General features: G+C 38.2%; 1 pseudogene; it reads left to right on the top strand.

Annotated features, from left to right (window-relative positions):
- Positions 1 to 5,139: 5,139 nt before the first annotated feature.
- LOC140861224 (uncharacterized) lies at positions 5,140 to 14,341 on the top strand (annotated as a pseudogene).
- The last annotated feature ends 95 nt before the right edge of the window (positions 14,342 to 14,436 follow it).

The following is a 14,436-nucleotide window of genomic DNA, read 5'->3' as shown; positions in this document are numbered from 1 at the left end:
GTAGTCAAAAATGGTCTCCACTGACTGCACCCATTCCTCGGCTACAAGGGGATCAGCCCCTCCTCTGAACTCCTGCGGCTAGATCCTTAAACTGTTTAAAGATCGGATTAGTCAGTAGTGGCTGATTGTTGTTCCGTCCTCCCGCTTGTGCTTGGATTAACTGTTGAATCTGCTCCCCTTGGGCTCTACTCTGCTCTTGCAACAGAGTCGCCAACCCATCCAAAAACTGGTTATTCTGATTGTCCTCATTGTTCGGATTCCTACGGTTAGCCATGATCCTGATGTCCATATAGTTCACATGCTTAATTACGTTATTTAAACATAACATCCTTATTAACATGCATAAATATTAATCGCAAAAGCTATCATGCTTCTTAAACAATCCATACCATAGAACTTACAGGCATGAAGACGAAGCACAGGGTCGTGGCGAGAATGCATGCGTGCAAACAAACCCAGAGCGAACTGCTCTGATACCAAGCTGTAACGTCCCAATTTCTCAATCGAAACGTTACTCAAACATACTTACTTAAAGATTTGGTAAAAATAAAATTTTGCGGAAGCATCATCTTATTATTAAAATAGCGTATAAAATGTGCACAAAATAAAATAGCATCTAAAAATATTTGCCAAAACATGGTCATCAACTAAAAAAAAAATTTAAACTTGTTTGGCTCTCATCAAATAAAAGGTTTAAAACATCTTCTATTCTAAAGCATTCACACTCATGCATTGCCCGTTGGACCGACCCCTATCTCTTCTTCATGTCCGCCCACATAATCATCAATAAAAGCATCAATATCATCATTACCTGCACCATTCAAGTATAGTGAGTCGAAAGACTCAACAAGAGCATGAAGAAAAGGATTTTCTAACTTTAAAAGGAAACATTAACTTAAACTCCCATGCAATAAACATAACTTTAATATAGCCATATCATAAAAATATTTGGGGAGATGAAGTATGAGTAGTGTGGTAATCGTCATAACGAGTCATTCATAGTTTCCTGTTGATCAGACAAGCATATGGCATTAAGCCCGCAAACTTTCATTCTTTGGATAGCCGCTTCGAAGCTCAACCCGAAGTGCATACCCCGTATAACCATCCCGTGAGCCATGTTTGGATAGCCGCTCCGGAGCTCATCCCAAAGTGCATACCCCATATAATCACCACAAGACGCATAAATCATCAAAATATTTTCCATGCATCATATCATTCATCTTATCATGTCATTTTCATAAATCTCGTACATGCTCATAAAGTTTCTCGTGATGCTACATGCTTAAAATCCGTCAAAACATTTGATGAGAAGTTAACTTTCATGAGAAAATCACATATTCATGCAATTCATAACCTGACTGATCCACGCGAGGCATTCCATCCATTTCGGACCTTGAAAACTTTAAAATTCTTCATGAACATTCTTAAAAATAATTAAAATACATTAAAGTATAAAAATCATGATTTTTAGGACTCAAAAACTCATAAAATGGGATGGGAATTTCGAGCTTGCGGCGCGGGCGCGCCGTCCGCTCGCAAAGTGGGCGCGGGCGCGCTGCATAACAGCGCGGGCGTGCCTCCTGCTCGCAGATTTACGCGACACAGGCGCGGGCGCACTGCATGGCAGCGCGGGCGCGCCGTCGCGTCTCCTTTTCCGAAAACTTATCTTTTCTACATTTTTTTTCAAAACCCACAATGCTTTGGGACTTTTTTCCATTAAAAATATCATTCTACAACATCATAAACTCAAAATATCTTATACCAATGCATCAAACATTTCAAAGATTTTGAATCAAAACCTTCAAAACTACTTTTACCCAAAAATCTGATTTATTGCCTTCAAATCTTTCAAAACTCGATAAACATGAACCGAACACCTCAGGAATGCTTCACGTATCACAATCAAGCAACATACTCATAGAAAGTTTCAAGAAAACATTCATAGATCATCAATCAAATACCTAGGGTTTTACCTTGAAAATAACTATATTCTTGAATGGGTTTAAAAACAGTAAAAACTTGCCTGGATTGATTCGATTGGAAATAACCTGAGCGGTAGGACGATCTAGCCTCGAGCCTCTGAAGAACCCTAGCCTTGATGCAGCGTTTGAGAGAGATTTTGAGGAAGAAAAGTGAGCGTTCAAATGAGAGTTCAGAATAAAATTTCTGAACGCTTTTCTTTTGTGACTAATGGGCTCCAACACGGCCCATTAGTTACATTTAAAATCCTTTAAAATTTTACTCCCTCACTCAAAAAAATACACTACATCCCTTTAATCTTAATTTAACATATTTTTCTTAACTCGATTCATGGCTAGACTCGTACCTACGACCCAAAATTAATACCAATCTGAAAAATTTAAAAAAAATAACATAGCAATCACATAATTCCCGGCATCCAATAATTCACATAATTCCACATAACAATTAAATATTCTAAATAACATGCATTAAATCATATAATTAAATCAATTAATCGTGATTAAGCTAGTGAACTTTTTGGACCTTACAAGTACTCCGTCCCAAAAACAAAACAAAGTAAACAAAACAAAAATTCATTTGTTCCCGATTACCGATGATCAGGCCGAAGATTAACAAATTAACCGTGGTTAAATAGCCACGGTTTTAATAAAACCGTGGCTATAATTAGCCACGGTTTAGGAAAACCGTGGTTATTCAACCACGGTTTTATAAAACCGTGGCTAAAACCGTGGTTATTTAACCACGGTTTTTGCAAACCGTGGCTAAAGTAACCACGGTTATTTTAAACCGTGGCTATTTAACCACGGTTAATTTGTTAATCTTCGTCCTGATCATCGGTAATCGGTAACAAATGAATTTTTGTTTTGTTTACTTTGTTTTGTTTTTGGGACGGAGTACTTGTAAGGTCCAAAAAGTTCACTAGCTTAATCACGATTAATTGATTTAATTATATGATTTAATGCATGTTATTTAGAATATTTAATTGTTATGTGGAATTATGTGAATTATTGGATGCCTGGAATTATGTGATCGTTATGTTATTTTTTTTTAAAGTTTTCAGATTGGTATTAATTTTGGGTCGTAGGTACGAGTCTAGCCTTGAATCGAGTTAAGAAAAATATGTTAAATTAAGATTAAAGGGATGCAGTGTATTTTTTTGAGTGAGGGAGTAAAATTTTAAAGGATTTTAAATGTAACTAATGGGCCGTGTTGGAGCCCATTAGTCACAAAAGAAAAGCGTTCAGAAATTTTATTCTGAACTCTCATTTGAACGCTCACTTTTCTTCCTAAAAATCTCTCTCAAACGCTGCATCAAGGCTAGGGTTCTTCAGAGGCTCGAGGCTAGATCGTCCTACCGCTCAGGTTATTTCCAATCGAATCAATCCAGGCAAGTTTTTACTGTTTTTAAACCCATTCAAGAATATAGTTATTTTCAAGGTAAAACCCTAGGTATTTGATTGATGATCTATGAATGTTTTCTTGAAACTTTCTATGAGTATGTTGCTTGATTGTGATACGTGAAGCATTCCTGAGGTGTTCGGTTCATGTTTATCAAGTTTTGAAAGATTTGAAGGCAATAAATCAGATTTTTGGGTAAAAATAGTTTTGGAGGTTTTGATTCAAAATCTTTGAAATTTTTGATGCATTGGTATAAGTTATTTTGAGTTTATGATGTTGTAGAATGATATTTTTAATGGAAAAACGTCCCAAAGCATTGTGGGTTTTGAAAAAAAATGCAGAAAAGATAAGTTTTCAAAAAAGGAGACGCAACGGCGCGCCCGCGCTGCCATGCAGCGCGCCCGCGCCTGTGTCGCATAAATCTGCGAGCAGGAGCCGCGCCCGCGCTGTTAAGCAGCGCGCCCGCGCCCACTTTGCGAGCAGACGGCACGCCCGCGCTGGTTGAGCGCACGGCCGCGCCGCAAGTTCAAAATTCCCATCCCATTTTATGAGTTTTTGAGTCCTAAAAATCATGATTTTTATACTTTAATGTATTTTAATTATTTTTAAGAATGTTCATGAAGAATTTTAAAGTTTTCAAGGTCCGAAACGGATGGAATGCCTTGCGTGGATCAGTCAGGTTATGTATTGCATGAATATGTGATTTTCTCATGAAAGTTAACTTCTCATCAAATGTTTTGACGGATTTTAAGCATGTAGCATCACGAGAAACTTTATGAGCATGTACGAGATTTATGAAAATGACATGATAAGATGAATGATATGATGCATGGAAAATATTTTGATGTTTTATGCGTCTTGTGGTGATTATATGGGTTATGCACTTCGGGATGAGCTCCGGAGCGGCTATCCAAACATGGCTCACGGGATGGTTATACGGGGTATGCACTTCGGGTTGAGCTCCGAAGCGGCTATCCAAAGAATGAAAGTTTGCGAGCTTAATGTCATATGCTTGTCTGATCAACAGGAAACTATGAATGGCTCGTTATGACGATTACCACACTACTCATACTTCATCTCCCCAAATATTTTTATGATATGGCTATATTAAAGTTATGTTTATTGCATGGGAGTTTAAGTTAATGTTTTCTTTTTAAGTTAGAAAATCCTTTTCTTCATGCTCTTGTTGAGTCTTTCGACTCACTATACTTGAATGGTGCAGGTAATGATGATGTGGATGCTTTTAATGATGATTATGTGGGCGGACATGAAGAAGAGACAGGGGTCGATCCAACGGACAATGCATGAGTGTGAATGCTTTAGAATAGAAGATGTTTTAAACCTTTTATTTGATGAGAGGCAAACAAGTTTAAATTTTTTTTTAGTTGATGGCCATGTTTTGGCAAATATTTTTAGATGCTATTTTATTTTATGCACATTTTATACGCTATATTAATAATAAGATGATGCTTCCGCAAAGTTTTATTTTTACCAAATCTTTAAGTAAGTATGTTTGAGTAACGTTTCGATTGAGAAATTGGGACGTTACAGCTTGGTATCAGAGCAGTTCGCTCTGGATTTGTTTGCACGCATGCATTCTCGCCACGACCCTGTGCTTCGTCTTCATGCCTGTAAGTTCTATGGTATGGATTGTTTAAGAAGCATGATAGCTTTTGCGATTAATATTTATGCATGTTAATAAGGATGTTATGTTTAAATAACGTAATTAAGCATGTGAACTATATGGACATCAGGATCATGGCTAACCGTAGGAATCCGAACAATGAGGACAATCAGAATAACCAGTTTTTGGCTGCGTTGGCGACTCTGTTGCAAGAGCAGAGTAGAGCCCAAGGGGAGCAGATTCAACAGTTAATCCAAGCACAAGCGGGAGGACGGAACAACAATCAGCAACTACTGACTAATCCGATCTTTAAATAGTTTAAGGATCTAGGGCCGCAGGAGTTCAGAGGAGGGGCTGATCCCCTTGTAGCCGAGGAATGGGTGCAGTCAGTGGAGACCATTTTTGACTACGTGCAGCTCACTGATGCAGATCGTGTGAGGTGTGCCATATTTATGTTTCGGGATGATGCAAGGGTTTGGTGGCAGGGAGCCCGTTCTGCTGTGGATATGACTACGTTGACTTGGAATGGGTTCAAAGATGTGTTCTATGGAAAATATTTCACTATCAGCACCAGGACTAGACTTGCTAGAGAATTCCTGGAGCTCCGCCAAGGGAGCATGTCCATTGATGATTATGTGAAGAAGTTTGAAAGGGGGAGGTATTTTGTGCCCATGATTTCGGGTAATGCTGTAGTGGAGTTGAAGCATTTCACGGAGGGACTGAATGCCACTATCCTTCATGATGTCAGGTTGAGTGGGGCACAAACGTACCGAGCAGCAGTCGATGAGGCTATGTTGTCAGAAAAAGATGGGAATGATAATATCAAAGAATCACAAGCGAAAAGAGCCAGTTACCAAGGGAGAGAACAACAAGGGTCTAGTCAAAAGAGGCCGTACCAAGCCCCAGCTCAGAGGAGACCGCAGCAGCAGCAGCGCCAAAACTCCAATCAGGCGCGACCTCAGGGACAGAATCAGCCGAACGCCAATGCTCCAAGGCCGGCTAATGCACCTATCTGTCAAAAGTGTGGGAATCCACACTCAGGTCAATGCATGCTTGGGACCAATACTTGCTTTCTTTGCAAGAAGCCAGGGCATTTCGCCAAGGATTGCCCGCAGTCAAAGGATCCTATCAGGGGAAGAATGTTTGCTATGACTCACGATCATGTTGACCCAGATTCTGCAATTGTCACAGGTATGATCCGTATCGCTGGTTTACCTGCTTTCGTGTTGATTGATTCAGGAGCTACGCACTCTTTTATATCTGTTAATTTTATGATGAAATTGGGGGTCTTGCCGGATGAATCTCTTTCGAAATTTTGTGTGTCGTTACCCTCAGGAGAAGAACTGGAAAGTAGTAGTGTGGTAAGAAATTGCAAATTTCAGATGCAGAGTCTAGTTTTGTGTGCAGATTTTATTGTTTTGAAAATGGTGGATTTCGATGCGATTTTTGGGATGGACTGGTTGTCTCGGCATGAGGCTATTATTGACTGCAAACAAAAAACTGTCTCATTGAAAGATCAGAACGGGAAACCATTTGCGTTCCGCACAACCTCTAAGAAGAGCGCACCAGGTATGATTTCTGCAGGAACAGCCTGGCAATTATTGAGTAATGGGTGTACAGGCTTTCTTGCGAGTCTAATTGGTGATCTGGAGGTACAGCGATCGAAACTTATGGAAGTGGAAGTAGTGAAGGACTTTCCAGAAGTTTTTCCCGATGATTTTGCGGGATTGCCTCCAGTCAGGGAAGTCGAATTTGGGATAGAATTGTTGCCTGAAACTAAGCCAGCTTCTAAGGCACCGTACAGATTGGCACCGACCGAGATGAAAGAATTAAAGGATCAGTTGCAGGAATTACTGGATAAGGGGTTCATCAGACCGAGTGTATCACCTTGGGGTGCACCGGTGTTGTTCGTCAAGAAGAAAGATGGGTCAATGAGATTGTGCATTGACTACAGAGAACTGAACCAAATTACAGTGAAGAACAGATATCCTTTGCCCAGAATAGACGACTTGTTCGACCAATTTCAAGGGGCAGAGGTGTTCTCAAAAATTTATCTGCGATCAGGTTACCATCAGCTGAAGGTAAAGGATGCAGATGTGCAGAAGACAGCATTCAGGACTCGCTATGGCCACTATGAGTTCTTGGTAATGCCGTTTGGGTTGACCAATGCACCAGCTTTGTTCATGGATTTGATGAACAAGGTGTTTCAACCTTTCTTGGATCAGTTTGTCATAGTCTTCATAGATGACATATTGATATATTCTCGCAGTAGGGAGGAGCATCGTCAGCACTTGGCTACGGTGTTGCAAATTTTGAAGTAAAAGCAACTGTATGCTAAGTACAGTAAGTGTGAATTCTGGCTGGAGCAGATTTCATTTTTGGGTCATATAGTTTCAGCTAAGGGGATTGAGGTGGATCCGTCGAAGGTGGAAGCGGTTCATAATTGGGCTGCCCCAAAAAATGCTACAGAAATACGAAGTTTCTTGGGTTTAGCAGGCTACTACAGGAGATTTATTCAAGACTTCTCCAAGATAGCCCTACCACTGACTTCCTTAACTTGAAAAGGTGCGAAGTTTGTGTGGTCAGAACAATGTGAGAAGAGCTTTACAGAATTGAAGGAAAGACTGATTTCAGTGCCAGTGCTAGCAATTCCCAAAGGCACGGGTCGCTTTGTGGTTTATACCGATGCTTCTAAGAGTGGATTAGGAGCTGTGTTGATGCAGGATGATAAAGTAATAGCGTATGCATCTCGACAGCTGAAGGTCCATGAGAGGAATTACCCGACTCATGATCTTGAGTTGGCGGAAGTTGTTTTTGCTTTGAAGCTATGGAGACACTACTTGTACGGCGAAAGGTGTCAGATTTTCACTGATCACAAAAGCCTAAAATATTTCTTCACTCAGAAGGAGTTGAATATGAGGCAGAGGCGATGACTGGAATTAGTGAAGGACTACGACTGTGACATTAGCTACCATCCTGGTAAGGCTAATGTTGTAGCAGATGCCTTGAGTCGCAAGTCTGCAGCATTGAACCAATTGACAGTGCAGCAGGAGTTGATTGCTGAATTTGCACGTATGAGTTTGGAGGTATTTGAACCAATGGAGGTATTCACTCTAGCAGCCTTAACAGTAGTACCTAGTTTGCTTGAGAGAATCAGAGTAGGCCAAGCTTCTGATGAACAGTTGACGTTGTGGAGGAACAGAGATGAAGCCAAGGGTGGTACATTGTACACTGTCAAAGATGGAATTGTTCATCACCGAGGTAGAATGTGGGTGCCAGCAGTAGACTCATTGAGAGTGGAAGTGATTACTGAAACCCATACTGTTCCATATTCCATTCATCCAGGAAGTACGAAAATGTATAAGGATCTGCAATCCTTATATTGGTGGCCAGGTATGAAGAAGGATATCGTAGAATTTGTGAGTGAATGTTTGACTTGTCAACAGGTAAAAATTGAGCATCAAAGGCCAGCGGGACTCCTAAAACCCTTGTCAATACCCACATGGAAGTGGGAAGATGACACTATGGATTTCGTAGTAGGATTGCCAGTCTCACCGCGAAGGATGAACTCGATTTGGGTGATAGTTGACAGGTTAACTAAGTCAGCTCATTTTATTCCAGTTAGGAATAACTTCTCGATGAATCAGTATGCAGAGCTGTACATTCGAGAAATTGTCAGATTTCATGGAGTTCCAGCGAGGATAGTATCTGACAGGGATCCTAAGTTCACTTCGAACTTTTGGGGAAGTTTACATAGAGGATTGGAAACAAAGCTAGCTTTCAGTAAAGCTTTCCACTCTCAGACAGATGGTCAGTCAGAACGAGTGATACAAATACTCGAAGACATGTTGAGAGCTTGTATGATCGACTTTGGAGGGAATTGGGAATCGAAATTACCTTTAGTGGAGTTTACTTACAACAATAGTTATCAAGCAACTATTGGCATGGCTCCTTATGAGGCATTGTATGGGATAAGTTGTAGAACTCCCTTGCACTAGGATGAAGTTGGAGAGAGAGCTGTTTTGGGACAAGATATAGTGACTCAAACGGTGGATGTAATAGCTAAGATCAGAGACAGAATGTTGACAGCTCAAAGTCGACAGAAAAGTTACGCCGACCAGCGACGTAGAGATTTGGAGTTTGAAGTAGGTGACCATGTATTTTTAAAGGTGTCACCATGGAAAGGTGTTATGAGATTTGAAAAAAAAATGTAAATTGAGTCCAAGATATTTAGGACCTTTTGAGATCCTAGAAAAAATTGGGGCTCGAGCTTACCGAGTAGCACTACCACCCAACTTGGGGGGTGTCCACAATGTCTTCCATATCTCTATGCTAAGGAAGTATGTGGCAAATCCTTCTCATGTTATCCGCCATGAGCCAGTGAAATGGACGCCAGACTTGTCCTAAGAGGAGATGCCTGTTCAAATCTTGGACAGACAAGTTCGTAGGTTGAGAAACAGAGAGATTCCAATGGTGAAAGTATTATGGAGCAACCAGTTGGTTGAAGAAGCTACTTGGGAAACAGAACAAGTAATGCGAGCATGCTATCCTGAACTGTTTGGTAAGTCGAATTTCGAGGACGAAATTCTTTTAAGGAGGGTAGAGTTGTAAGGTCCAAAAAGTCCACTAACTTAATCACGATTAATTGATTTAATTATATGATTTAATGCATGTTATTTAGAATATTTAATTGTTATGTGGAATTATGTGAATTATTGGATGCCTGGAATTATGTGATTGCTATGTTATTTTTTTTTAAAGTTTTCAGATTGGTATTAATTTTGGGTCGTAGGTACGAGTCTAGCCTTGAATCGAGTTAAGAAAAATATGTTAAATTAAGATTAAATGGATGCAGTGTACTTTTTTGAGTGAGGGAGTAAAATTTTAAAGGATTTTAAATGTAACTAATTGGCCGTGTTGGAGCCCATTAGTCACAAAAGAAAAGCGTTCAGAAATTTTATTCTGAACTCTCATTTGAACGCTCACTTTTCTTCCTCAAAATCTCTCTCAAACGCTGCATCAAGGCTAGGGTTCTTCAGAGGCTCGAGGCTAGATCGTCCTACCGCTCAGGTTATTTCCAATCGAATCAATCCAGGCAAGTTTTTACTGTTTTTAAACCCATTCAAGAATATAGTTATTTTCAAGGTAAAACCTTAGGTATTTGATTGATGATCTATGAATGTTTTCTTGAAAATTTCTATGAGTATGTTGCTTGATTGTGATACGTGAAGCATTCCTGAGGTGTTCGGTTCATGTTTATCGAGTTTTGAAAGATTTGAAGGCAATAAATCAGATTTTTAGGTAAAAGTAGTTTTGAAGGTTTTGATTCAAAATCTTTGAAATGTTTGATGCATTGGTATACGTTATTTTGAGTTTATGAAGTTTTAGAATGATATTTTTAATGGAAAAACGTCCCAAAGCATTGTGGGTTTTGAAAAAAAATGCAAAAAAGATCAGTTTTCGAAAAAAGAGACGCGACGGCGCGCCCGCGCTGCCATGCTGCGCGCCCGGGCCTGTGTCGTGTAAATCTGCGAGCAGGAGGCGCGCCCGCGCTGTTACGCAGCGCGCCCGCGCCCACTTTGCGAGCAGACGGCACGCCCGCGCTGGTTGAGCGCGCAGCCACGCCGCAAGTTCGAAATTCCCATCCCATTTTATGAGTTTTTGAGTCCTAAAAATCATGATTTTTATACTTTAATGTATTTTAATTATTTTTAAGAATGTTCATGAAGAATTTTAAAGTTTTTAAGGTCCGAAACGGATGGAATGCCTCGCGTGGATCAGTCAGGTTATGTATTGCATGAATATGTGATTTTCTCATGAAAGTTAACTTCTCATGAAATGTTTTGACGGATTTTAAGCATGTAGCTCACGAGAAACTTTATGAGCATGTACGAGATTTATGAAAATGACATGATAAGATGAATGATATGATGCATGGAAAATATTTTGATGATTTATGCGTCTTGTGGTGATTATATGGGGTATGCACTTCGGGATGAGCTCCGGAGCGGCTATCCAAACATGGCTCACGGGATGGTTATACGGGGTATGCACTTCGGGTTGAGCTCCGAAGCGGCTATCCAAAGAATGAAAGTTTGCGGGCTTAATGCCATATGCTTGTCTGATCAACAAAAAACTATGAATGGCTCGTTATGACGATTACCACACTAGTCATACTTCATCTCCCCAAATATTTTTATGATATGGCTATATTAAAGTTATGTTTATTGCATGGGAGTTTAAGTTAATGTTTCCTTTTAAAGTTAGAAAATCCTTTTCTGCATGCTCTTGTTGAGTCTTTCGACTCACTATACTTGAATGGTACAGGTAATGATGATGTGGATGCTTTTATTGATGATTATGTGGGCGGACATGAAGAAGAGACAGGGGTCGGTCCAACCGGCAATGCATGAGTGTGAATGCTTTCGAATAGAAGATGTTTTAAACCTTTTATTTGATGAGAGACAAACAAGTTTAAATTTTTTTTTTAGTTGATGGCCATGTTTTGGAAAATATTTTTAGATGCTATTTTATTTTGTGCACATTTTATACGCTATTTTAATAATAAGATGATGCTTCCGCAAAGTTTTATTTTTACCAAATCTTTAAGTAAGTATGTTTGAGTAACGTTTCGATTGAGAAAATGGGACGTTACAGTACTGACGTACACACCTGTTATATATTTTAAAATACTAATTATTGTTCATAAATCAAACACCATGTTTTATATGTACATGCAACCAGAGTTACAAATTAGGATACAAAATACATATAAACTTATAAAATTATTCCTCTATTTTATTCGAAAAAACTCTTTAAAAATATGTGTATTTAATTGGGACTTTGCAACTCAACGTGTAACTCTTATTGTACAATTAGCATTACCCGATCTTTTATACATATTTTAAACTTTTTATCACGTACTAAAAGGGTACGTTTTAATTTCATTATATTACTTGTTTCTTGTTTATTTCATCCACTTTCATGGTATATCATGACAACGTTTAATTATGTCAATTTAATCTGCACTACTTATTTTATTAAAATAAAATATTTGCATCTGTTTTGCAGCAACGATGTTTACGATTATGACACAGGAGCTGACAGAAACAAGAAAGAATCAGTTGTTAATATTGTGGGCAGGTTAGACAAAATTTTTAATTAAAGAAAATATTCGCCCATTTCCCCTCTAAATTAATTAATATTTAATTTTTTAAAAATAATAATAATAGTATATAAAATGATGTTTTTTATTTTCATGGCAAATTCTGGGCACAAATAAAGTCGCACGGCCATTAACGTAGCTGCTTGGTTAGTTCTTGCAATTGGTGCCACTGGCCTTATTTCGGTGGCCGTAGAAGCTCAAAATCCACGTTCCTTGCTGTTGCTTGCTGCTGCAATATTTTGTGGCTACATTTATCAGGTAAAAATTCGGATAAGTAACTTCGGTTTACCTTTTTATAAAGAGTGTCATCGTGTGTGTCTACATACATAATTTTGATATTCTTGGCATCTCTTGTTGGACACTTCATGAGTATCGGTAGATGTTCATTTGAATATCGTGAAAACATTTACTGCATCAGGTTTCTCGATACTCGATATTAAATTGTATTAGAAAAGTAAATTAAAGACGATGGAGTGGAAATATTAATTTGTTTCATTCTCAAAATCATAAATCTTTTGTATACAATTCTCTCATTTATATACATCATTGTGACTAATCATGAAGCAAAACTTGTATAACAAATCTAACAAAATAACAATAAAAGAGATTCCTGTAGAACATTCCTATAACCGAATAGAAATTATCTTTTGTGTTTCTCAAATAGATGTTCCCCATGTAATCCGATGGATTTGTGAACTTGGGAAAACATGGGATGGGCTTTAAACAAATATTTGGGCCACAATTAGATCATATCATTAATGACATCATACAAGATTATTATGTGCACAACAATAGATTCCCAGAATTTCATTATCATACTTCTGAACACTACACACACATATAGATTTTAATTTGAAAAAAAATTAATCTTTTTGTATAGTGGCATTTGGCTACCTAAAGAAATCAAGAATTGATTAAATTTTCAAAGTTATGAGAAGGAAAAATGTTTTATTATTATTGTTGTTGTTATTATAATTATAATTATCATTATTACTTTGGAACAAAATTAATATCATTAATTAAATTTACTTGTTTTACTGTGGTTAACTTTGAAATTGATGTGCTGCCGCAGTGTCCGCCGTTTCGGTTAAGCTACCATGGGTTGGGAGAACCTTTGGTGTTTGCAACCTATGGCCCTCTTTGCACCATTGCCTTTTATTTGCTTCAAAGCACCACAAGGTTGTAATATATATATATATTGGTATACTCCTAAAGGTTATATTTATATCCCATATTGCATTAAAAATAGATGAAAAAAATAATGAATAATGCTACATGTACAAATTGAATTACAAGACGTTGGTTTACAAATTTCATTTGTAATTACAAAACTATCATAAATTAAACTGCATGTCTCATGGATATGTAATTAAACTGCAGGGATGCCAGGGAACTTCCAGTATCGAGCACGTACGATTCTTTCGATATCGATTCTTTTTGGCTCGACTTCGGCCTTGATCCTCTTCTGCAGTCACTTCCATCAGGTGGTTACTCTTTTACTAACGACTTCGATTCCGATCACACTTTCCGTCTTTATTAGCTTAATTACAACGTAACGTACTAGCTTATCTGTATATGTATATATGCATCAATTCATCAGATAAAGGATGATAAAGCTGTTGGAAAATTTTCTCCATTGGTGAGGCTTGGTACTGAAACAGGTTCAAAGGTTGTGAAAATGAGCGTATTGGGGATCTATTGGCTTGTGTTTGCCTTTGGAGTTGCCCAAACACTTCCTTACGCTTGTGTCGTAAGTCTTTGCAAATCCATATATAATACTCACCATCTTTCATGCATTTTCCTAATTCGATCGATCCGAATTGATTAGAAACTCGAATTTTTTTTGTTGATGTTGTTTGCAGATTCTTTGCCTTATGACATTACCCGTGGGGAATTCAGTAGTAAGCTTTGTACAAGACCACCACAAGGTAATATTTTTTTTCTTTGACAAGTAACACAAGGTAATATTTAATAATGCATTAAAATTTCTTTGTTGGAAATTAAATTAATACATCATGCACACTTTATTTAGTCGAGTTTTGAAAATTTGATAGGATGAGACGAAGATTTTTAAGGCAAAATATCATTGTGTGAGATTGCATACTGTATTTGGAGCAGCTTTGGCCGGTGGTCTGGTGGCTACTCAATGGCTTGCCGAGCAAATATTTTAAATTTCTACTATTAATATCATATCTTTGTACGTGTTAAATTAATGCCACTGCTTCTGTGTTTCTTTATTATAATAGTATACTAGTGTACTAGTGTT

This window comes from Henckelia pumila, chromosome 4, assembly GCF_033568475.1.
Source record: "Henckelia pumila isolate YLH828 chromosome 4, ASM3356847v2, whole genome shotgun sequence".
In the NCBI taxonomy this organism is placed as follows: Eukaryota; Viridiplantae; Streptophyta; class Magnoliopsida; order Lamiales; family Gesneriaceae; genus Henckelia; species Henckelia pumila.
Note: the sequence above shows the minus strand (reverse complement) of the source record. Positions and strands in the feature narration are given on the sequence as shown.